The sequence below is a fragment of the Oncorhynchus nerka genome, linkage group LG5, assembly GCF_034236695.1.
Source record: "Oncorhynchus nerka isolate Pitt River linkage group LG5, Oner_Uvic_2.0, whole genome shotgun sequence".
Lineage (NCBI taxonomy): Eukaryota > Metazoa > Chordata > Actinopteri > Salmoniformes > Salmonidae > Oncorhynchus > Oncorhynchus nerka.
In genome coordinates this window covers 32,776,860-32,802,250 of record NC_088400.1, presented here as the reverse complement: position 1 = coordinate 32,802,250, position 25,391 = coordinate 32,776,860, and the positions used below count along the sequence as shown (strand labels likewise).

Below are 25,391 nucleotides of genomic sequence, written 5' to 3'. Positions count from 1 at the left end.
GAGAGAGAGAGAGAGAGAGAGAGAGAGAGAGAGAGAAAGACAGAGCAAGAGAGAGAAAGGGAAAGAGAGAGAGAGAAAGACAGAGAGAGAGAGAGAGAGAGAGAGAGAGAGAGAGAGAGAGAGAGAGGGAGAGAGAGAGCAAGAGAGAGAAAGAGAAAGAGAAAGAGAAAGAGAGAGACTGCTGTCACCCACAGCACATGGCCGACAGCAGAGCCTGGACCTGCTAGAACCTGGGCCAGATCAGGGCCCTGAGACAAAAATAATGATTTTCCAGAAAAGATTCATATCTCAGGGAACTAGACCCATTACTAAGGTTTAAAAATAACCTCAACTGGAAACCAAACTGAGGCAGTGAAGGCAGTGAGGCAAAGATCCTGGACTTCCTGACAGGCCGCCCCCAGGTGGTAAGGGTAGATAACAACACATCCGCCACGCTGATCCTCAACACAGGGGCCCCTCAGGGGTGTGTGCTCAGTCCCCTCCTGTACTCCCTGTTCCCTCATGACTACATGGCCAGGCACGACTCCAACACCATCATTAAGTTTGTCGATGACACAACAGTGTTAGGCCTGATCACCAACAACGATGAGAGAGCCTATAGGGAGGAGCTCAGAGACCTGGCCGTGTGGTGCCAGAACAACAACCTCTCCCTCAACGTGATCAAGACAGGAGATTATTGTGGACTGCAGGAAAAGGAGGAATGAGCACGCCCCCATTCCCATCGACGGGGTTGGTTGAGAACGTAACACAAAAAAATAACAATAATGAGGATATATACAGGGGGTACCGGTACCAAGTCAATGTGTGGGGATACAGGTTAGTAGAGGTCATTTGTAAAGTGACTACACATAGATAATAAACAGCGACTAGCAACAGTGTAAAAATAAAGGAGGGGCTTGAGGGTAGAAGCTGTTAATGAGCCTTTTGGTCCTAGACGTGGCGCTCCGGTACCGCTTGCCGTGCGGTAGAAGAGAGAACTATGACTTATAGGTCCTGGATGTCAGGAAGCTTGGCCCCAATGATGTACTGGGCCGTATGCGCTACTCTCTGTAGTGCCTTATGGTCAGATGCCGAGCAGTTGACATACCAGGCGGGGATGTAACCGGTCAGGATGCTCTCAAGCTTTTTGAGGATCTGGGGCCCATGACAAATCTTTTCAGTCTCCTGAGGGGGAAATGGTGTTGTCATGCCCTCTTCACAACTGTCTTGTTGTGTTTGGACCATGATAGTTCATTGGTGATGTGGACACCGAGGAACGAAACTCTCGACCTGCTCCACTTCAGTCCCGTCGATGTTAATGGGGGCCTGTTCTGCCCTCCATTTCCTTTAGTCCACGATCAGCTCCTTTGTCTTGCTCACATTGAGAGAGAGGTTGTTGTAATGGAACCACACTGCCAGGTCTCTGACCTCCTCCCTATAGGCTGTCTCATCGTTGTCGGTGATCAGGCCTACCACTGTTGTGTCGTCAGCAAACTTAATGATGGTGTTGGAGTCATGCTTGGCCACGCAGTCGTGGGTGAACAGGGAGTACACATTTCAAACCCTTATTCAAGATTTCAAAGACCTCTCCGATGAGGATAGGCTACCAGTCCTGTTGGGGGAGGACGCAGAGAGCTGTGGGTTGGCAGAGCACTACATTACTGCCTGCCATAAGATGAGTGACAGTGTCTGACAGACCAACCAACCTGCACATGTCCTCTATGCCGTTGTTATTGTTATTGTTGGTTGGTTATTTTGACCGTTGGTTATTGTTGTTATTGTTGTCCCGTTGAAAATATTGATGATTATTTTTAAAAATTATGTTCTAATTGTAAATGAAAGGAAAACGCTGCACACTGCTGCTCATGCTCATAGTTGATATTTATTTACATTGTTTCGACCTGTAGGTCTTCATCAGGCGTCCATATCCCAGGTGAGGGATATACGACCTTCCACCCCCACCTGGGATATGGATGCCTGATGAAGAACTAAGGGTCGAAACGTTGTAAATAAGTATCACCTGGGAGAATGAGCAGCAGTGTCCAGCGTTTTCCTTTCTGTTTTCCATGAGTTTACTTTCAACTTCAGCACCTGAGGAAAGTACCTGGATGTGTGTAAATTATTCAGCTTTTATCATTGTAAATTAATCACTTAATCTCCAAGGTACGGTTTGGCAATATGTACATTGTTACGTCATGCCAATAAATCAATTTGAATTTAATTGAGAGAAATAGAGAGAGAGAGAGAGAGCGAGAGAGAGAAAGTGTCACACCCTGACCATAGTTTGCTTTGTATGTTCCTGTCTCTGTGTTTTGCACCAGATAGGACTGTTTTAGGTTTTCGCACGTTTGTTGTTTTGTTAGTTTATTCGTGTACAGTTTCTTTATTAAAGTACAATGAATAACAACCACGCTGCATTTTGGTCCGCCTCTACTTCACCTAAAGAAAACCGTTACAGAAAGAAAGAGGGAGAGAGAGGGAGGGTTGTCCTACTAGGAAAACAAATCATAATGCTGAGTGCTGAGTAGAACTCCTTAGACCGTAAGAAAGCGCACATGTGTGTGTGTGTGTGTGTGTGTGTGTGTGTGTGTGTGTGTGTGTGTGTGTGTGTGTGTGTGTCTGTGTGCGTGTGATTGCATGAGTGAGTGTGAAGAGAATCAAATTCCCCATCTAAAACCCAACAGGATCTTACAGCTGCACATCAGCCTCTGCCTCGCTGAGCTTCAGTGACCAGAGCTCGGTGATGACCAGTGGTTATCTGACCACATCAATCAACCACCCATCTCAGGTGGCAGGGGTTAAAGATCAGCACTTCTGATTGGTTGAATAGACAATAGGATCCCAAAGACTACCTACATGAATTACAAATACTATTAGCAAATACTATGTCTGCCACAAATACTATGTAGGCCACTCTGGTAGGCCTACATAATGATCAAATAGCCACAGTAGCCTACTTGGCTATTCAAATCAAATTTTATTTGTCACATTCGCCGAATACAACAGGTGTAGTAGGCCTTACAGTGAAATGCTTACTTACAAGCCCTTAGTCGAGGTAATTGAGGTAATATGTACATGTAGGTAGAGTTATTAAAGTTATTTAAGGGGCAATGCAAATAACAGGTACAATCTTAGGGTTCACAGTAAACACGTGCTGGTAGTTGCATAGAATTTTCACAAAGTTCTAGTTTGCGCTCAGCAGACCTGAAATTTGCTCAGTGCCCAAAATCATTTGAGGGAACATGGGCCAGCATCCCTGTGGAACACTTTCGACAGTTTGTAGAGTCCATGCCCTGATGAATTGAGGCTGTTCTGAGGGCAAAAGAGGGTGCAACTCAATATTAGGAAGATGTTCTTAACATTTTGTACAATCAGTGTATATTTCACTCCAATATGTCTCTGCTTCGAATTCTCTACTGTCTCCATCTGCTCATATTTCATATCTGATTCCAATGTGAAATATAATTATCTTCCATCATTATAGACATCAGCCCAATCGAATTGCAATCAGAGGGAAAGTTGGAGAGAGAGAGAGAGAGAGAGAAGAGACAGAGACAGAGGGTGAGAGAGAGAGAGAGAGAGAGAGACAGAGAGAATGAGAGAGAGAGGGAGAGAGAGAGAGAGAGAGAGAGAGAGAGAGAGGGTGAGAGAGAGAGAGAGAGAGAGGGTGAGAGAGAGAGAGAGAGAATGAGAGAGAGAGAAGAGAGAGAGAGAGAGAGAGAGGGTGAGAGAGAGAGAGAGAGAGAGAGAGAGGAGTGAGAGAGAGAGAAATGAGAGAGAGAGAGAGAGAGAGAGAGAGAGAGAGAGAGAGAGAGAGAGAGGGTGAGAGAGAGAGAGAATGAGAGAGAGAGAGAGAGAGAGAGAGAGAGAGAGAGAGAGAGACAGGTAGAGAGAGAGAGAGAGAGAGAGAGAGAGAGAGAGAGAGAGAGAGAGAGGGAGAGAGAGAGAGAGAGAGAGAGAGAGAGAGAGAGAGGGGGAGGGAAAACAAAGAGAAAAAGAGAGAGAAGGTGCAGAAATGGTGAATGAGAAAGCTGCGAAGACAGGTTGGTGGGAGAAGTTTAGGTTTGTATTCCTGGTCCTCTCTCTGTTGCTTCTCTCAGTCTGTGATGGCTCACACACACACATACACGCACACACGCACACGTGTACAAATGCACACACTCATACAGAAACACAGCTTTGCATCAGTGAGCTCTCTTCATGGCATCCTTTGATGCCACTGGGCTGTGAGCAGGCTGACAGAGCAGTTAACACTATATAGTGCCTGTTATCTACGCTGGCTCAGAGGAACAGAGAAACCATCCATTAACCATTAACTCCACAACCAGTAGCCCCACTGGTCACGCACGCACGCATACACACACAGGTCAGGTCATAGGTTATGTTTAAATGATAAAGTCAATCTCAATGCGACTTGGAATTTAAAGGAACAGCGACGAGACTAGTGCAAAACATATGGTGACGGAAACTCTGTCATGTTTCCACTAATGCGATGCTTTTTACCTATAGTAGTACATGAAAGAAGAATAAAGTTAGCTGCCTAGACAATTGTTTCCCTGTTAGATAGTGATAACTAGTGATGGTGATGAACAAGCGAGGTGTTTATGAAACATCATCTCCTGGCTCCATTTACCCACCACTTTCACTAGCTTGAAAAAAAGTAGAATTTGAAAACCCAATTCTACTATTGCCCAAAGTAAAATATATATATTTTTTAAATAACATAATTCATGTTGGTTTTTATTTGATTTTAGTTCGTTTTGGAGTCGAAGATAATAGTTTCTGTATAGTTTCGGTTTGTTAATTATTTTATTTAAGTTTAGTAAATAGATTTTTCATAATTAGTTTTGGTTTTTGTTTCAGTTTCAGTTTACTATAATAACATGCACACACACAAACTCACACACACAAAAAAAATCAGTTTAAGATCAAAGACCAGTAGCTACATTAAAGAGAGAAAAAGAAGTAGCAATGTTCTGTCTCAGCCTGGGCTTTGGTCAGACCTAACTAACTGAGAGCATGCGTGCTTCCTCTATTCAAAGACATTGCTTTCAGGGTTAATGATACGGTATCAAAGAGCAGACACGGTCCTGAGAGATCAAACGCAAACACACTGCAGGCCTACATTGGGAATATCTCCTATTACATTTCCAATAGGCTATCTTGTCAAACTGGCTCATTTGCATGTTTACATGTTTCCATCTCTGGTATCAATCAAGTCTCTCTCAACTCAAGGACAGACAGGCACCACGAACACGCTGTTGTGGTAGAATCCGTTACCCTCCCCGTGGTGTCAAGGGCCCGAGTTAAGGCTTGCATGGTTCGCTGGGGTAGCACTTAACTTGGATAGTCCATTTGTAGATTCTCTACAGACTATGAGTAACATTTCAACTAACTATCAACTAACACTTACCCTAGCCTATACCGAACCTTAGCAAGCAGTTGCTTATCAACAGATAGTTTGTTGACAGTATGGCCATATGTAGAGCATCTACAGATGGACTATCCAGACTATCCACATAAAGTGTGACCCCTGGATCTGACTGAGGGGTTCGATTGATTTAGTTATTGGAATTAATTTTAGGGGATGGAATCCCCCTACTCAGTCTTCAAAAAGGACACATAGGCCCACTCAACTATTTTAGAGAATACAACATTACAATGCAAGAAATAATAACAAAAAGTAATAGTGACATAAAAAAATCTGTTAAAAATATTGAGTTACTGGTGCCGGGGAACTACAGTAGAACTCTGTCTCTGGACAACACACCAACAAGGAACTACAGTAGAACTCTGTCTCTGGACAACACACCAACAAGGAACTACAGTAGAACTCTGTCACTGGACAACACACCAACAAGGAACTACAGTAGATCGCTGTCACTGGACAACACACCAACAAGGAACTACAGTAGAACGCTGTCACTGGACAACACACCAACAAGGAACTACAGTATAACTCTGTCACTGGACAACACACCAACAAGGAACTACAGTAGAACTCTGTCACTGGACAACACACCAACAAGGAACTACAGTAGAACTCTGTCACTGGAGAACACACCAACAAGGAACTACAGTAGAACGCTGTCACTGGACAACACACCAACAAGGAACTACAGTAGAACGCTGTCACTGGACAACACACCAACAAGGAACTACAGTAGAACGCTGTCACTGGACAACACACCAACAAGGAACTACAGTAGAACTCTGTCACTGGACAACACACCAACAAGGAACTACAGTAGAACTCTGTCACTGGACAACACACCAACAAGGAACTACAGTAGAACTCTGTCACTGGAGAACACACCAACAAGGAACTACAGTAGAACGCTGTCACTGGACAACACACCAACAAGGAACTACAGTAGAACGCTGTCACTGGACAACACACCAACAAGGAACTACAGTAGAACGCTGTCACTGGACAACACACCAACAAGGAACTACAATAGAACGCTGTCATTGGACAACACACCAACAAGGAACTACAGTAGAACGCTGTCACTGGACAACACACCAACAATGAACTACAATAGAACGCTGTCACTGGACAACACACCAACAAGGAACTACAGTAGAATGCTGTCTCTGGACAACACACCGACAAGGAACTACAGTAGAACGCTGTCACTGGACAACACACCAACAAGGAACTACAGTAGAAGCTGTCACTGGACAACACACCAACAAGGAACTACAGTAGAACTCTGTCACTGGACAACACACCAACAAGGAACTACAGTAGAACGCTGTCACTGGACAACACACCAACAAGGAACTACAATAGAACGCTGTCACTGGACAACACACCAACAAGGAACTACAGTAGAACGCTGTCACTGGACAACACACCAACAAGGAACTACAGTAGAACTCTGTCACTGGACAACACACCAACAAGGAACTACAGTAGAACTCTGTCACTCTGTCACTGGACAACACACCAACAAGGAACTACAGTAGAACTCTGTCACTGGACAACACACCAACAAGGAACTACAGTAGAACGCTGTCACTGGACAACACACCAACAAGGAACTACAGTAGAACGCTGTCACTGGACAACACACCAACAAGGAACTACAGTAGAACGCTGTCACTGGACAACACACCAACAAGGAACTACAATAGAACGCTGTCACTGGACAACACACCAACAAGGAACTACAGTAGAACTCTGTCACTGGACAACACACCAACAAGGAACTACAGTAGAACGCTGTCACTGGACAACACACCAACAAGGAACTACAGTAGAACGCTGTCACTGGACAACACACCAACAAGGAACTACAATAGAACGCTGTCACTGGACAACACACCAACAAGGAACTACAGTAGAACGCTGTCACTGGACAACACACCAACAAGGAACTACAATAGAACGCTGTCACTGGACAACACACCAACAAGGAACTACAATAGAACGCTGTCACTGGACAACACACCAACAAGGAACTACAGTAGAACGCTGTCACTGGACAACACACCAACAAGGAACTACAATAGAACGCTGTCACTGGACAACACACAACAAGGAACTACAGTAGAACTCTGTCACTGGACAACACACCAACAAGGAACTACAGTAGAACGCTGTCACTGGACAACACACCAACAAGGAACTACAGTAGAATGCTGTCTCTGGACAACACACCGACAAGGAACTACAGTAGAACGCTGTCACTGGACAACACACCAACAAGGAACTACAGTAGAATGCTGTCTCTGGACAACACACCGACAAGGAACTACAGTAGAACGCTGTCACTGGACAACACACCAACAAGGAACTACAGTAGAACTCTGTCACTCTGTCACTGGACAACACACCAACAAGGAACTACAGTAGAACGCTGTCACTGGACAACACACCAACAAGGAACTACAGTAGAACGCTGTCACTGGACAACACACCAACAAGGAACTACAGTAGAACTCTGTCACTGGACAACACACCAACAAGGAACTACAGTAGAACGCTGTCACTGGACAACACACCAACAAGGAACTACAGTAGAACGCTGTCACTGGACAACACACCAACAAGGAACTACAGTAGAACGCTGTCACTGGACAACACACCAACAAGGAACTACAGTAGAACGCTGTCACTGGACAACACACCAACAAGGAACTAAAATAGAACGCTGTCACTGGACAACACACCAACAAGGAACTACAGTAGAACGCTGTCACTGGACAACACACCAACAAGGAACTACAGTAGAACGCTGTCACTGGACAACACACCAACAAGGAACTACAATAGAACGCTGTCACTGGACAACACACCAACAAGGAACTACAGTAGAACGCTGTCACTGGACAACACACCAACAAGGAACTACAGTAGAACGCTGTCACTGGACAACACACCAACAAGGAACTACAGTAGAACGCTGTCACTGGACAACACACCAACAAGGAACTAAAATAGAACGCTGTCACTGGACAACACACCAACAAGGAACTACAGTAGAACGCTGTCACTGGACAACACACCAACAAGGAACTACAGTAGAACGCTGTCACTGGACAACACACCAACAAGGAACTACAATAGAACGCTGTCACTGGACAACACACCAACAAGGAACTACAGTAGAACTCTGTCACTGGACAACACACCAACAAGGAACTACAGTAGAACGCTGTCACTGGACAACACACCAACAAGGAACTACAGTAGAACGCTGTCACTGGACAACACACCAACAAGGAACTACAATAGAACGCTGTCACTGGACAACACACCAACAAGGAACTACAGTAGAACGCTGTCACTGGACAACACACCAACAAGGAACTACAATAGAACGCTGTCACTGGACAACACACCAACAAGGAACTACAATAGAACGCTGTCACTGGACAACACACCAACAAGGAACTACAGTAGAACGCTGTCACTGGACAACACACCAACAAGGAACTACAGTAGAACGCTGTCACTGGACAACACACAACAAGGAACTACAGTAGAACTCTGTCACTGGACAACACACCAACAAGGAACTACAGTAGAACGCTGTCACTGGACAACACACCAACAAGGAACTACAGTAGAATGCTGTCACTGGACAACACACCGACAAGGAACTACAGTAGAACGCTGTCACTGGACAACACACCAACAAGGAACTACAGTAGAACTCTGTCACTGGACAACACACCAACAAGGAACTACAGTAAAACTCTGTCACTGGACAACACACCGACAAGGAACTACAGTAGAACGCTGTCACTGGACAACACACCAACAAGGAACTACAGTAGAACGCTGTCACTGGACAACACACCAACAAGGAACTACAATAGAACGCTGTCACTGGACAACACACCAACAAGGAACTACAATAGAACGCTGTCACTGGACAACACACCAACAAGGAACTACAGTAGAACGCTGTCACTGGACAACACACCAACAAGGAACTACAGTAGAACGCTGTCACTGGACAACACACCAACAAGGAACTACAGTAGAACGCTGTCACTGGACAACACACCAACAAGGAACTACAATAGAACGCTGTCACTGGACAACACACCAACAAGGAACTACAGTAGAACGCTGTCACTGGACAACACACCAACAAGGAACTACAATAGAACGCTGTCACTGGACAACACACCAACAAGGAACTACAATAGAACGCTGTCACTGGACAACACACCAACAAGGAACTACAGTAGAACGCTGTCACTGGACAACACACCAACAAGGAACTACAATAGAACGCTGTCACTGGACAACACACCAACAAGGAACTACAGTAGAACTCTGTCACTGGACAACACACCAACAAGGAACTACAGTAGAACGCTGTCACTGGACAACACACCAACAAGGAACTACAGTAGAATGCTGTCTCTGGACAACACACCGACAAGGAACTACAGTAGAACGCTGTCACTGGACAACACACCAACAAGGAACTACAGTAGAATGCTGTCACTGGACAACACACCGACAAGGAACTACAGTAGAACGCTGTCACTGGACAACACACCAACAAGGAACTACAGTAGAACTCTCTGTCACTCTGTCACTGGACAACACACCAACAAGGAACTACAGTAGAACGCTGTCACTGGACAACACACACTGGACAACACACCAACAAGGAACTACAGTAGAACGCTGTCACTGGACAACACACCAACAAGGAACTACAGTAGAACGCTGTCACTGGACAACACACCAACAAGGAACTACAGTAGAACGCTGTCACTGGACAACACACCAACAAGGAACTACAGTAGAACGCTGTCACTGGACAACACACCAACAAGGAACTACAGTAGAACGCTGTCACTGGACAACACACCAACAAGGAACTACAGTAGAACGCTGTCACTGGACAACACACCAACAAGGAACTAAAATAGAACGCAACAAGGTCACTGGACAACACACCAACAAGGAACTACAGTAGAACGCTGTCACTGGACAACACACCAACAAGGAACTACAGTAGAACGCTGTCACTGGACAACACACCAACAAGGAACTACAATAGAACGCTGTCACTGGACAACACACCAACAAGGAACTACAGTAGAACGCTGTCACTGGACAACACACCAACAAGGAACTACAGTAGAACGCTGTCACTGGACAACACACCAACAAGGAACTACAGTAGAACGCTGTCACTGGACAACACACCAACAAGGAACTACAATAGAACGCTGTCACTGGACAACACACCAACAAGGAACTACAGTAGAACGCTGTCACTGGACAACACACCAACAAGGAACTACAGTAGAACGCTGTCACTGGACAACACACCAACAAGGAACTACAATAGAACGCTGTCACTGGACAACACACCAACAAGGAACTACAGTAGAACGCTGTCACTGGACAACACACCAACAAGGAACTACAGTAGAACGCTGTCACTGGACAACACACCAACAAGGAACTACAATAGAACGCTGTCACTGGACAACACACCAACAAGGAACTACAATAGAACGCTGTCACTGGACAACACACCAACAAGGAACTACAGTAGAACGCTGTCACTGGACAACACACCAACAAGGAACTACAATAGAACGCTGTCACTGGACAACACACCAACAAGGAACTACAGTAGAATGCTGTCACTGGACAACACACCAACAAGGAACTACAGTAGAACGCTGTCACTGGACAACACACCAACAAGGAACTACAGTAGAACGCTGTCACTGGACAACACACCAACAAGGAACTACAGTAGAACGCTGTCACTGGACAACACACCAACAAGGAACTACAGTAGAACTGCTGTCACTGGACAACACACCAACAAGGAACTACAGTAGAACGCTGTCACTGGACAACACACCAACAAGGAACTACAGTAGAATGCTGTCACTGGACAACACACCAACAAGGAACTACAGTAGAACTCTGTCACTGGACAACACACCAACAAGGAACTACAGTAGAACGCTGTCACTGGACAACACACCAACAAGGAACTACAGTAGAACGCTGTCACTGGACAACACACCAACAAGGAACTACAGTAGAACGCTGTCACTGGACAACACACCAACAAGGAACTACAGTAGAACGCTGTCACTGGACAACACACCAACAAGGAACTACAGTAGAACGCTGTCACTGGACAACACACCAACAAGGAACTACAGTAGAACGCTGTCACTGGACAACACACCAACAAGGAACTACAGTAGAACGCTGTCACTGGACAACACACCAACAAGGAACTACAGTAGAACGCTGTCACTGGACAACACACCAACAAGGAACTACAATAGAACGCTGTCACTGGACAACACACCAACAAGGAACTACAATAGAATGCTGTCACTGGACAACACACCAACAAGGAACTACAAGTAGAACGCTGTCACTGGACAACACACCAACAAGGAACTACAGTAGAACGCTGTCACTGGACAACACACCAACAAGGAACTACAGTAGAACGCTGTCACTGGACAACACACCAACAAGGAACTACAGTAGAACGCTGTCACTGGACAACACACCAACAAGGAACTACAATAGAACGCTGTCACTGGACAACACACCAACAAGGAACTACAGTAGAACGCTGTCACTGGACAACACACCAACAAGGAACTACAGTAGAATGCTGTCACTGGACAACACACCGACAAGGAACTACAGTAGAACGCTGTCACTGGACAACACACCAACAAGGAACTACAGTAGAACTCTGTCACTGGACAACACACCAACAAGGAACTACAGTAGAACGCTGTCACTGGACAACACACCAACAAGGAACTACAGTAGAACTCTGTCACTGGACAACACACCAACAAGGAACTACAGTAGAACGCTGTCACTGGACAACACACCAACAAGGAACTACAGTAGAACGCTGTCACTGGACAACACACCAACAAGGAACTACAGTAGAACGCTGTCACTGGACAACACACCAACAAGGAACTACAGTAGAACTCTGTCACTCTGTCACTGGACAACACACCAACAAGGAACTACAGTAGAATGCTGTCACTGGACAACACACCGACAAGGAACTACAGTAGAACGCTGTCACTGGACAACACACCAACAAGGAACTACAGTAGAACGCTGTCACTGGACAACACACCAACAAGGAACTACAGTAGAACGCTGTCACTGGACAACACACCAACAAGGAACTACAGTAGAACGCTGTCACTGGACAACACACCAACAAGGAACTACAGTAGAACGCTGTCACTGGACAACACACCAACAAGGAACTACAGTAGAACGCTGTCACTGGACAACACACCAACAAGGAACTACAGTAGAACGCTGTCACTGGACAACACACCAACAAGGAACTACAGTAGAACGCTGTCACTGGACAACACACCAACAAGGAACTACAGTAGAACGCTGTCACTGGACAACACACCAACAAGGAACTACAATAGAACGCTGTCACTGGACAACACACCAACAAGGAACTACAGTAGAATGCTGTCACTGGACAACACACCAACAAGGAACTACAATAGAACGCTGTCACTGGACAACACACCAACAAGGAACTACAGTAGAACGTCACTCTGTCACTGGACAACACACCAACAAGGAACTACAGTAGAACGCTGTCACTGGACAACACACCAACAAGGAACTACAGTAGAACGCTGTCACTGGACAACACACCAACAAGGAACTACAGTAGAACGCTGTCACTGGACAACACACCAACAAGGAACTACAGTAGAACGCTGTCACTGGACAACACACCAACAAGGAACTACAGTAGAACGCTGTCACTGGACAACACACCAACAAGGAACTACAGTAGACGCTCTGCTGTCACTGGACAACACACCAACAAGGAACTACAGTAGAACGCTGTCACTGGACAACACACCAACAAGGAACTACAATAGAACGCTGTCACTGGACAACACACCAACAAGGAACTACAGTAGAACTCCTGTCACTGGACAACACACCAACAAGGAACTACAGTAGAACGCTGTCACTGGACAACACACCAACAAGGAACTACAGTAGAACGCTGTCACTGGACAACACACCAACAAGGAACTACAATAGAACGCTGTCACTGGACAACACACCAACAAGGAACTACAGTAGAACGCTGTCACTGGACAACACACCAACAAGGAACTAAAAGTAGAACGCTGTCACTGGACAACACACCAACAAGGAACTACAGTAGAACGCTGTCACTGGACAACACACCAACAAGGAACTACAGTAGAACGCTGTCACTGGACAACACACCAACAAGGAACTACAGTAGAACTGCTGTCACTGGACAACACACCAACAAGGAACTACAGTAGAATGCTGTCACTGGACAACACACCAACAAGGAACTACAGTAGAAACGCTGTCACTGGACAACACACCAACAAGGAACTACAGTAGAACGTCACTCTGTCACTGGACAACACACCAACAAGGAACTACAGTAGAACGCTGTCACTGGACAACACACCAACAAGGAACTACAGTAGAACGCTGTCACTGGACAACACACCAACAAGGAACTACAGTAGAACGCTGTCACTGGACAACACACCAACAAGGAACTACAGTAGAACGCTGTCACTGGACAACACACCAACAAGGAACTACAGTAGAACGCTGTCACTGGACAACACACCAACAAGGAACTACAGTAGAACGCTGTCACTGGACAACACACCAACAAGGAACTACAGTAGAACGCTGTCACTGGACAACACACCAACAAGGAACTACAATAGAACGCTGTCACTGGACAACACACCAACAAGGAACTACAGTAGAACGCTGTCACTGGACAACACACCAACAAGGAACTACAGTAGAACGCTGTCACTGGACAACACACCAACAAGGAACTACAGTAGAACGCTGTCACTGGACAACACACCAACAAGGAACTACAGTAGAACGCTGTCACTGGACAACACACCAACAAGGAACTACAGTAGAACGCTGTCACTGGACAACACACCAACAAGGAACTACAGTAGAACGCTGTCACTGGACAACACACCAACAAGGAACTACAGTAGAACTCACTGGTCAAGGAACAGTCTGTCACTGGACAACACACCAACAAGGAACTACAGTAGAACGCTGTCACTGGACAACACACCAACAAGGAACTACAGTAGAACGCTGTCACTGGACAACACACCAACAAGGAACTACAGTAGAATGCTGTCACTGGACAACACACCAACAAGGAACTACAGTAGAACGCTGTCACTGGACAACACACCAACAAGGAACTACAGTAGAACGCTGTCACTGGACAACACACCAACAAGGAACTACAGTAGAACGCTGTCACTGGACAACACACCAACAAGGAACTACAGTAGAACTGCTGTCACTGGACAACACACCAACAAGGAACTACAGTAGAACGCTGTCACTGGACAACACACCAACAAGGAACTACAGTAGAACGCTGTCACTGGACAACACACCAACAAGGAACTACAGTAGAACGCTGTCACTGGACAACACACCAACAAGGAACTACAGTAGAACGCTGTCACTGGACAACACACCAACAAGGAACTACAATAGAACGCTGTCACTGGACAACACACCAACAAGGAACTACAGTAGAACGCTGTCACTGGACAACACACCAACAAGGAACTACAGTAGAACGCTGTCACTGGACAACACACCAACAAGGAACTACAGTAGAACGCTGTCACTGGACAACACACCAACAAGGAACTACAGTAGAACGCTGTCACTGGACAACACACCAACAAGGAACTACAGTAGAACGCTGTCACTGGACAACACACCAACAAGGAACTACAGTAGAACGCTGTCACTGGACAACACACCAACAAGGAACTACAGTAGAATGCTGTCACTGGACAACACACCAACAAGGAACTACAGTAGAACGCTGTCACTGGACAACACACCAACAAGGAACTACAGTAGAACTGTCACTCTGTCACTGGACAACACACCAACAAGGAACTACAGTAGAATGCTGTCACTGGACAACACACCAACAAGGAACTACAGTAGAACGCTGTCACTGGACAACACACCAACAAGGAACTACAGTAGAACTCTGTCACTGGACAACACACCAACAAGGAACTACAGTAGAACGCTGTCACTGGACAACACACCAACAAGGAACTACAGTAGAACGCTGTCACTGGACAACACACCAACAAGGAACTACAATAGAACGCTGTCACTGGACAACACACCAACAAGGAACTACAGTAGAACGCTGTCACTGGACAACACACCAACAAGGAACTACAGTAGAACGCTGTCACTGGACAACACACCAACAAGGAACTACAATAGAACGCTGTCACTGGACAACACACCAACAAGGAACTACAGTAGAACGCTGTCACTGGACAACACACCAACAAGGAACTACAGTAGAACGCTGTCACTGGACAACACACCAACAAGGAACTACAGTAGAATGCTGTCACTGGACAACACACCGACAAGGAACTACAGTAGAACGCTGTCACTGGACAACACACCAACAAGGAACTACAGTAGAACGCTGTCACTGGACAACACACCAACAAGGAACTACAGTAGAACGCTGTCACTGGACAACACACCAACAAGGAACTACAGTAGAACGCTGTCACTGGACAACACACCAACAAGGAACTACAGTAGAACGCTGTCACTGGACAACACACCAACAAGGAACTACAATAGAACGCTGTCACTGGACAACACACCAACAAGGAACTACAGTAGAACTCTGTCACTGGACAACACACCAACAAGGAACTACAGTAGAACGCTGTCACTGGACAACACACCAACAAGGAACTACAGTAGAACGCTGTCACTGGACAACACACCAACAAGGAACTACAGTAGAACGCTGTCACTGGACAACACACCAACAAGGAACTACAGTAGAACGCTGTCACTGGACAACACACCAACAAGGAACTACAATAGAACGCTGTCACTGGACAACACACCAACAAGGAACTACAGTAGAACGCTGTCACTGGACAACACACCAACAAGGAACTACAGTAGAACGCTGTCACTGGACAACACACCAACAAGGAACTACAGTAGAATGCTGTCACTGGACAACACACCAACAAGGAACTACAGTAGAACGCTGTCACTGGACAACACACCAACAAGGAACTACAGTAGAACGCTGTCACTGGACAACACACCAACAAGGAACTACAGTAGAACGCTGTCACTGGACAACACACCAACAAGGAACTACAGTAGAACGCTGTCACTGGACAACACACCAACAAGGAACTACAGTAGAACGCTGTCACTGGACAACACACCAACAAGGAACTACAGTAGAATGCTGTCACTGGACAACACACCAACAAGGAACTACAGTAGAACGCTGTCACTGGACAACACACCAACAAGGAACTACAGTAGAACTCTGTCACTGGACAACACACCAACAAGGAACTACAGTAGAATGCTGTCACTGGACAACACACCAACAAGGAACTACAGTAGAACGCTGTCACTGGACAACACACCAACAAGGAACTACAGTAGAACTCTGTCACTGGACAACACACCAACAAGGAACTACAGTAGAACGCTGTCACTGGACAACACACCAACAAGGAACTACAGTAGAACGCTGTCACTGGACAACACACCAACAAGGAACTACAGTAGAACGCTGTCACTGGACAACACACCAACAAGGAACTACAGTAGAACTCTGTCACTGGACAACACACCAACAAGGAACTAGAACGCTGTCACTGGACAACACACCAACAAGGAACTACAGTAGAATGCTGTCACTGGACAACACACCAACAAGGAACTACAGTAGAACGCTGTCACTGGACAACACACCAACAAGGAACTACAGTAGAACGCTGTCACTGGACAACACACCAACAAGGAACTACAGTAGAATGCTGTCACTGGACAACACACCAACAAGGAACTACAGTAGAACGCTGTCACTGGACAACACACCAACAAGGAACTACAGTAGAACGCTGTCACTGGACAACACACCAACAAGGAACTACAGTAGAACGCTGTCACTGGACAACACACCAACAAGGAACTACAGTAGAACGCTGTCACTGGACAACACACCAACAAGGAACTACAGTAGAACGCTGTCACTGGACAACACACCAACAAGGAACTACAGTAGAATGCTGTCACTGGACAACACACCAACAAGGAACTACAGTAGAACGCTGTCACTGGACAACACACCAACAAGGAACTACAGTAGAACGCTGTCACTGGACAACACACCAACAAGGAACTACAGTAGAACGCTGTCACTGGACAACACACCAACAAGGAACTACAGTAGAACGCTGTCACTGGACAACACACCAACAAGGAACTACAATAGAACGCTGTCACTGGACAACACACCAACAAGGAACTACAGTAGAATGCTGTCACTGGACAGGAACTACAGTAGAACGCTGTCACTGGACAACACACCAACAAGGAACTACAGTAGAATGCTGTCACTGGACAACACACCAACAAGGAACTACAGTAGAACGCTGTCACTGGACAACACACCAACAAGGAACTACAGTAGAACTCTGTCATCACTGGACAACACACCAACAAGGAACTACAGTAGAACGCTGTCACTGGACAACACACCAACAAGGAACTACAGTAGAACGCTGTCACTGGACAACACACCAACAAGGAACTACAGTAGAACGCTGTCACTGGACAACACACCAACAAGGAACTACAGTAGAACTCTGTCACTGGACAACACACCAACAAGGAACTACAGTAGAACGCTGTCACTGGACAACACACCAACAAGGAACTACAGTAGAACGCTGTCACTGGACAACACACCAACAAGGAACTACAGTAGAACGCTGTCACTGGACAACACACCAACAAGGAACTACAGTAGAACTCTGTCACTGGACAACACACCAACAAGGAACTACAGTAGAACGCTGTCACTGGACAACACACCAACAAGGAACTACAGTAGAATGCTGTCTCTGGACAACACACCGACAAGGAACTACAGTAGAACGCTGTCACTGGACAACACACCAACAAGGAACTACAGTAGAACTCTGTCACTCTGTCACTGGACAACACACCAACAAGGAACTACAGTAGAATGCTGTCACTGGACAACACACCAACAAGGAACTACAGTAGAACGCTGTCACTGGACAACACACCAACAAGGAACTACAGTAGAACTCTGTCACTGGACAACACACCAACAAGGAACTACAGTAGAACGCTGTCACTGGACAACACACCAACAAGGAACTACAGTAGAACGCTGTCACTGGACAACACACCAACAAGGAACTACAATAGAACGCTGTCACTGGACAACACACCAACAAGGAACTACAGTAGAACTCTGTCACTGGACAACACACCAACAAGGAACTACAGTAGAACGCTGTCACTGGACAACACACCAACAAGGAACTACAGTAGAATGCTGTCTCTGGACAACACACCGACAAGGAACTACAGTAGAACGCTGTCACTGGACAACACACCAACAAGGAACTACAGTAGAACTCTGTCACTCTGTCACTGGACAACACACCAACAAGGAACTACAGTAGAATGCTGTCACTGGACAACACACCGACAAGGAACTACAGTAGAACGCTGTCACTGGACAACACACCAACAAGGAACTACAGTAGAACTCTGTCACTGGACAACACACCAACAAGGAACTACAGTAGAACGCTGTCACTGGACAACACACCAACAAGGAACTACAGTAGAACGCTGTCACTGGACAACACACCAACAAGGAACTACAGTAGAACGCTGTCACTGGACAACACACCAACAAGGAACTACAGTAGAACGCTGTCACTGGACAACACACCAACAAGGAACTACAGTAGAACGCTGTCACTGGACAACACACCAACAAGGAACTACAGTAGAACGCTGTCACTGGACAACACACAAGGAACTACAATAGAACGCTGTCACTGGACAACAAGGAACTACAGTAGAACTGCTGTCACTGGACAACACACCAACAAGGAACTACAGTAGAACGCTGTCACTGGACAACACACCAACAAGGAACTACAGTAGAACGCTGTCACTGGACAACACACCAACAAGGAAAGTAGGCTGTCACTGGACAACACACCAACAAGGAACTACAGTAGAATGCTGTCACTGGACAACACACCAACAAGGAACTACAGTAGAACGCTGCTGTCACTGGACAACACACCAACAAGGAACTACAGTAGAACGCTGTCACTGGACAACACACCAACAAGGAACTACAGTAGAACGCTGTCACTGGACAACACACCAACAAGGAACTACAGTAGAACGCTGTCACTGGACAACACACCAACAAGGAACTACAGTAGAACGCTGTCACTGGACAACACACCAACAAGGAACTACAGTAGAACGCTGTCACTGGACAACACACCAACAAGGAACTACAGTAGAATGCTGTCACTGGACAACACACCAACAAGGAACTACAGTAGAACGCTGTCACTGGACAACACACCAACAAGGAACTACAGTAGAACGCTGTCACTGGACAACACACCAACAAGGAACTACAGTAGAACGCTGTCACTGGACAACACACCAACAAGGAACTACAGTAGAACTCTGTCACTGGACAACACACCAACAAGGAACTACAGTAGAACGCTGTCACTGGACAACACACCAACAAGGAACTACAGTAGAACGCTGTCACTGGACAACACACCAACAAGGAACTACAGTAGAACGCTGTCACTGGACAACACACCAACAAGGAACTACAGTAGAACTCTGTCACTGGACAACACACCAACAAGGAACTACAGTAGAACGCTGTCACTGGACAACACACCAACAAGGAACTACAGTAGAACGCTGTCACTGGACAACACACCAACAAGGAACTACAGTAGAACGCTGTCACTGGACAACACACCAACAAGGAACTACAGTAGAACGCTGTCACTGGACAACACACCAACAAGGAACTACAGTAGAACGCTGTCACTGGACAACACACCAACAAGGAACTACAGTAGAACGCTGTCACTGGACAACACACCAACAAGGAACTACAGTAGAACTCTGTCACTGGACAACACACCAACAAGGAACTACAGTAGAACGCTGTCACTGGACAACACACCAACAAGGAACTACAGTAGAATGCTGTCACTGGACAACACACCGACAAGGAACTACAGTAGAACGCTGTCACTGGACAACACACCAACAAGGAACTACAGTAGAACTCTGTCACTCTGTCACTGGACAACACACCAACAAGGAACTACAGTAGAATGCTGTCACTGGACAACACACCAACAAGGAACTACAGTAGAACGCTGTCACTGGACAACACACCAACAAGGAACTACAGTAGAACGCTGTCACTGGACAACACACCAACAAGGAACTACAGTAGAACGCTGTCACTGGACAACACACCAACAAGGAACTACAGTAGAACGCTGTCACTGGACAACACACCAACAAGGAACTACAGTAGAACGCTGTCACTGGACAACACACCAACAAGGAACTACAGTAGAACTCTGTCACTGGACAACACACCAACAAGGAACTACAGTAGAACGCTGTCACTGGACAACACACCAACAAGGAACTACAGTAGAATGCTGTCACTGGACAACACACCAACAAGGAACTACAGTAGAACGCTGTCACTGGACAACACACCAACAAGGAACTACAGTAGAACGCTGTCACTCTGTCACTGGACAACACACCAACAAGGAACTACAGTAGAATGCTGTCACTGGACAACACACCAACAAGGAACTGTCACTGGACAACACACCAACAAGGAACTACAGTAGAACGCTGTCACTGGACAACACACCAACAAGGAACTACAGTAGAACGCTGTCACTGGACAACACACCAACAAGGAACTACAGTAGAACGCTGTCACTGGACAACACACCAACAAGGAACTACAGTAGAACGCTGTCACTGGACAACACACCAACAAGGAACTACAGTAGAACGCTGTCACTGGACAACACACCAACAAGGAACTACAGTAGAACGCTGTCACTGGACAACACACCAACAAGGAACTACAGTAGAACGCTGTCACTGGACAACACACCAACAAGGAACTACAGTAGAACGCTGTCACTGGACAACACACCAACAAGGAACTACAGTAGAACGCTGTCACTGGACAACACACCAACAAGGAACTACAGTAGAACGCTGTCACTGGACAACACACCAACAAGGAACTACAGTAGAACTCTGTCACTGGACAACACACCAACAAGGAACTACAGTAGAACGCTGTCACTGGACAACACACCAACAAGGAACTACAGTAGAATGCTGTCACTGGACAACACACCAACAAGGAACTACAGTAGAACGCTGTCACTGGACAACACACCAACAAGGAACTACAGTAGAACGCTGTCACTGGACAACACACCAACAAGGAACTACAGTAGAACGCTGTCACTGGACAACACACCAACAAGGAACTACAGTAGAACGCTGTCACTGGACAACACACCAACAAGGAACTACAGTAGAACGCTGTCACTGGACAACACACCAACAAGGAACTACAGTAGAACTGTCACTGGACAACACACCAACAAGGAACTACAGTAGAACGCTGTCACTGGACAACACACCAACAAGGAACTACAGTAGAACGCTGTCACTGGACAACACACCAACAAGGAACTACAGTAGAACGCTGTCACTGGACAACACACCAACAAGGAACTACAGTAGAACGCTGTCACTGGACAACACACCAACAAGGAACTACAGTAGAACGCTGTCACTGGACAACACACCAACAAGGAACTACAGTAGAACGCTGTCACTGGACAACACACCAACAAGGAACTACAGTAGAAACTCTGGTCACTCTGTCACTGGACAACACACCAACAAGGAACTACAGTAGAATGCTGTCACTGGACAACACACCGACAAGGAACTACAGTAGAACGCTGTCACTGGACAACACACCAACAAGGAACTACAGTAGAACTCTGTCACTGGACAACACACCAACAAGGAACTACAGTAGAACGCTGTCACTGGACAACACACCAACAAGGAACTACAGTAGAACGCTGTCACTGGACAACACACCAACAAGGAACTACAGTAGAACGCTGTCACTGGACAACACACCAACAAGGAACTACAGTAGAACTCTGTCACTGGACAACACACCAACAAGGAACTACAGTAGAACGCTGTCACTGGACAACACACCAACAAGGAACTACAGTAGAATGCTGTCACTGGACAACACACCAACAAGGAACTACAGTAGAACGCTGTCACTGGACAACACACCAACAAGGAACTACAGTAGAACTCTGTCACTCTGTCACTGGACAACACACCAACAAGGAACTACAGTAGAATGCTGTCACTGGACAACACACCAACAAGGAACTACAGTAGAACGCTGTCACTGGACAACACACCAACAAGGAACTACAGTAGAACTCTGTCACTGGACAACACACCAACAAGGAACTACAGTAGAACGCTGTCACTGGACAACACACCAACAAGGAACTACAGTAGAACGCTGTCACTGGACAACACACCAACAAGGAACTACAATAGAACGCTGTCACTGGACAACACACCAACAAGGAACTACAGTAGAACTCTGTCACTGGACAACACACCAACAAGGAACTACAGTAGAACGCTGTCACTGGACAACACACCAACAAGGAACTACAGTAGAATGCTGTCACTGGACAACACACCAACAAGGAACTACAGTAGAACGCTGTCACTGGACAACACACCGACAAGGAACTACAGTAGAACGCTGTCACTGGACAACACACCAACAAGGAACTACAGTAGAACGCTGTCACTGGACAACACACCAACAAGGAACTACAGTAGAACTCTGTCACTGGACAACACACCAACAAGGAACTACAGTAGAACGCTGTCACTGGACAACACACCAACAAGGAACTACAGTAGAACGCTGTCACTGGACAACACACCAACAAGGAACTACAATAGAACGCTGTCACTGGACAACACACCAACAAGGAACTACAGTAGAACGCTGTCACTGGACAACACACCAACAAGGAACTACAATAGAACGCTGTCACTGGACAACACACCAACAAGGAACTACAGAGAACGCTGTCACTGGACAACACACCAACAAGGAACTACAGTAGAACGCTGTCACTGGACAACACACCAACAAGGAACTACAGTAGAACGCTGTCACTGGACAACACACCAACAAGGAACTACAGTAGAACGCTGTCACTGGACAACACACCAACAAGGAACTACAGTAGAACGCTGTCACTGGACAACACACCAACAAGGAACTACAGTAGAACTCTGTCACTGGACAACACACCAACAAGGAACTACAGTAGAACGCTGTCACTGGACAACACACCAACAAGGAACTACAGTAGAATGCTGTCTCTGGACAACACACCAACAAGGAACTACAGTAGAACGCTGTCACTGGACAACACACCAACAAGGAACTACAGTAGAACTCTGTCACTCTGTCACTGGACAACACACCAACAAGGAACTACAGTAGAATGCTGTCACTGGACAACACACCGACAAGGAACTACAGTAGAACGCTGTCACTGGACAACACACCAACAAGGAACTACAGTAGAACTCTGTCACTGGACAACACACCAACAAGGAACTACAGTAGAACTGTCACTGGACAACACACCGACAAGGAACTACAGTAGAACGCTGTCACTGGACAACACACCAACAAGGAACTACAGTAGAACGCTGTCACTGGACAACACACCAACAAGGAACTACAGTAGAACGCTGTCACTGGACAACACACCAACAAGGAACTACAGTAGAACGCTGTCACTGGACAACACACTCACTGGACAACACACCAACAAGGAACTACAGTAGAACGCTGTCACTGGACAACACACCAACAAGGAACTACAATAGAACGCTGTCACTGGACAACACACCAACAAGGAACTACAGTAGAACTCTGTCACTGGACAACACACCAACAAGGAACTACAGTAGAACGCTGTCACTGGACAACACACCAACAAGGAACTACAGTAGAATGCTGTCTCTGGACAACACACCGACAAGGAACTACAGTAGAACGCTGTCACTGGACAACACACCAACAAGGAACTACAGTAGAACTCTGTCACTCTGTCACTGGACAACACACCAACAAGGAACTACAGTAGAATGCTGTCACTGGACAACACACCGACAAGGAACTACAGTAGAACGCTGTCACTGGACAACACACCAACAAGGAACTACAGTAGAACGCTGTCACTGGACAACACACCAACAAGGAACTACAGTAGAACGCTGTCACTGGACAACACACCAACAAGGAACTACAGTAGAACGCTGTCACTGGACAACACACCAACAAGGAACTACAGTAGAACGCTGTCACTGGACAACACACCAACAAGGAACTACAGTAGAACTCTGTCACTGGACAACACACCAACAAGGAACTACAGTAGAACGCTGTCACTGGACAACACACCAACAAGGAACTACAGTAGAATGCTGTCTCTGGACAACACACCAACAAGGAACTACAGTAGAACGCTGTCACTGGACAACACACCAACAAGGAACTACAGTAGAACTCTGCTGTCACTGGACAACACACCAACAAGGAACTACAGTAGAATGCTGTCACTGGACAACACACCAACAAGGAACTACAGTAGAACGCTGTCACTGGACAACACACCAACAAGGAACTACAGTAGAACGCTGTCACTGGACAACACACCAACAAGGAACTACAGTAGAACGCTGTCACTGGACAACACACCAACAAGGAACTACAGTAGAA

At 46.2% G+C, this 25,391-nt stretch overlaps 1 protein-coding gene across 1 annotated transcript in view; it reads right to left on the bottom strand.

The window, feature by feature from the left end:
- LOC115137741 (short transient receptor potential channel 7-like) overlaps window positions 1-25,391 on the bottom strand; it is a 105,825-nt gene that overhangs the window by 53,633 nt on the left and 26,801 nt on the right. The gene's annotated exons all lie outside the window — the stretch shown is intronic.